This window comes from Chrysochloris asiatica, unplaced genomic scaffold (genome assembly GCF_000296735.1).
Source record: "Chrysochloris asiatica unplaced genomic scaffold, ChrAsi1.0 scaffold00187, whole genome shotgun sequence".
In the NCBI taxonomy this organism is placed as follows: Eukaryota; Metazoa; Chordata; class Mammalia; order Afrosoricida; family Chrysochloridae; genus Chrysochloris; species Chrysochloris asiatica.
In genome coordinates this window covers 3,551,846-3,554,200 of record NW_006408705.1, presented here as the reverse complement: position 1 = coordinate 3,554,200, position 2,355 = coordinate 3,551,846, and the positions used below count along the sequence as shown (strand labels likewise).

The 2,355-nt window shown below is 37.1% G+C and overlaps 1 protein-coding gene across 1 annotated transcript in view; it reads right to left on the bottom strand.

Annotated features, from left to right (window-relative positions):
• Window positions 1-2,355, bottom strand: part of MGARP (mitochondria-localized glutamic acid-rich protein) — a 24,536-nt gene that overhangs the window by 16,076 nt on the left and 6,105 nt on the right. The window lies entirely within an intron of this gene.

The following is a 2,355-nucleotide window of genomic DNA, read 5'->3' as shown; positions in this document are numbered from 1 at the left end:
CCAGCCACTTCATGGGAGAAAGATAAGTCTTTCTTTTATCTCAAAGATTTAAAGTCTTGGAAACCCTATACAGATGGGGGTCTCTGCAAGTTGGAACCGACTCAATAACATTTAACAACAGTGAAGTCCAGATGAAATTCAGTCTTCTAGTTTACCAGATCATGGCATGGTGTATAGTTTCAATCTCTGCTTTGTCTGTGTTCAACAAGAATAAATTCAACATTATTTATCAACAGAAAGATAATAGGAGCAAAGGTATCTGGCTATGGGTGAAATCTGGTAGATAAATGGAGGACAACAATATGGATAAGAGACTTATTTTAAGTTGCCTATCTTCTTGAGGCTCTCAAAATTGTACATAGCCATCCTATATAGAACCATGAAATGGTTCCTAGTGATGGCTTATTTTTCTTTTTTTTGAAACTTTTTATTGATTGAAGGTTTACAGAGAAGATCATCAGTTTTACATTCAACAAATCATACACTTTGCTTCATCTCAATGATTGAAATTCCCTCCATATAACAACAGTTATCCCGATTTCTCCCTGTGGTCTTTATTTCTATTCCGCCCTCCTTCCCAACACTTCTCAACTTTGTCCTTAGGTAAATGTTGCCCTTTTGGTCTCGAATAATTAACCATTCCATGGTGAGTGCACTTTACTAATGTTACTGTCCCTACCTATCCACTACTTGCATGAAAATTGAATGAGTTTCATTGCAGACCTGAAGGGTGGCAGAGGATCATACTCTCAGGTTCCTCCAGTAAGCCTGTTCTTTTTTATAATTTGGAGTTTTGTTACACAATGTCTCCCACTCTACCTGGGAATTTCTAATGTGTTCCCTTTGAGAGCAGTTGGTAGTGGTAGCCGTGCACCATCTAGTTCTTCTGGTCTCAGAGTCATGGAGACTGATATTCATGTGTTCCATTAATCCATTGGACTAATTGATTCCAAGCATCCTCAATTTTCATCACTCTTCTTTCTTCTACACATGGAGAGATCAATTGTTGCTCCTTAGATAGCCATTCATAAATTTTTAAGATACCAGTTGCTATTCACCAAAGTAGGATGTAGAACATTGTCTTTGTGGACTGAGTTTTACTAATTTACCATGATGTCCCCTGAGACTGTAGTCCTGAGACCCAGGCCCAGCAACTCACTGCCTTAAGGTGTTTGGTAATGTTTAATAAGTTTTCATCATTTTGCCCCCTGTATGCTCCACCATTCTGGTGTGGCACTGCAAGTTAATGTGCTGGACTGCAAGGTCGGATTGAACCTCAAGGTTGGCTATTCAAGCTCACCAGCCGCTCCTCGGAAACCCTATATAGGATCGTCATGGGTCAGAACCAATTCGATGGCACTTAACAACAACAAATGTTCCACCATACTCATTAGTGGTGACTTCTTGTTGTTATTAATTGTCATTGAGTTAGTTCCAAATCATGGGGACTTTATATAGAACACATTGAAATGGCCCACTCTCACATCATCTTCATGTCTTTGATATGTATTAGACAATTGTTGTGGTTATTCTGTGAATTCATCTCCTTGATGTTCTTCCTCATTTTCACTGATCCTACATATTTCTGTTGGATTACACCAAAGTGTCAAGATTGTATATTCTTATAGTTCCCAAATAACTTTACTTGTTCTACTTTTATTCATAATGAATATTAGATTTTGATTTAGAAATTTTATGACAAAATGTTGAATGATTCAACAGGCTGATCTTACTTATTTAACTAACAAATGTGCCATTATTTCAGCTCCAAATTCATGCTATTACATGCTTCATCCTACAAATTTAACAGTAGCTATTTTGGGAGAGTGACAGAAGGATCTTGGAGAAAATTTTTGTTATATTTATTTTTCTTATATATATCCTTCATAAAGTTTAACAATTATGAACAGATATTAGTTTTTTAAATAATAAAAAGCTAGTCAACTTTCAACAATATGTATTTCTATGTGTTCATAAAAATACCTACCTTGATGAATTTAGAATTATTAAATGAGCCACGAACCTGGCATATGATAAGCACAAAAAAAGTTCAGTTATTATAAATACTATTTATAATAGCACCATTTTTACTGAAGGAGCTCTGGTATCATAGTGGTTACAAGTGGAGCCAAACTGTTAACCTCAAGGTCAGCAGTCTGAAACTACCCGCTGTTCTGCAGAAGAAAGATGAGGCTTTCTGCTCCTGTAAAGATATTCTTGTTGTTGTTAGGTGCCATCAAGTCGGTATTGACTCATAGTGACCTTATGCACAGCAGAACAAAACACTGCCCGATCCTGGGCCAACCTCACTACTGTTGCCACGCTTGAGTTCATCGATGCTGCCACTCGGCCAAT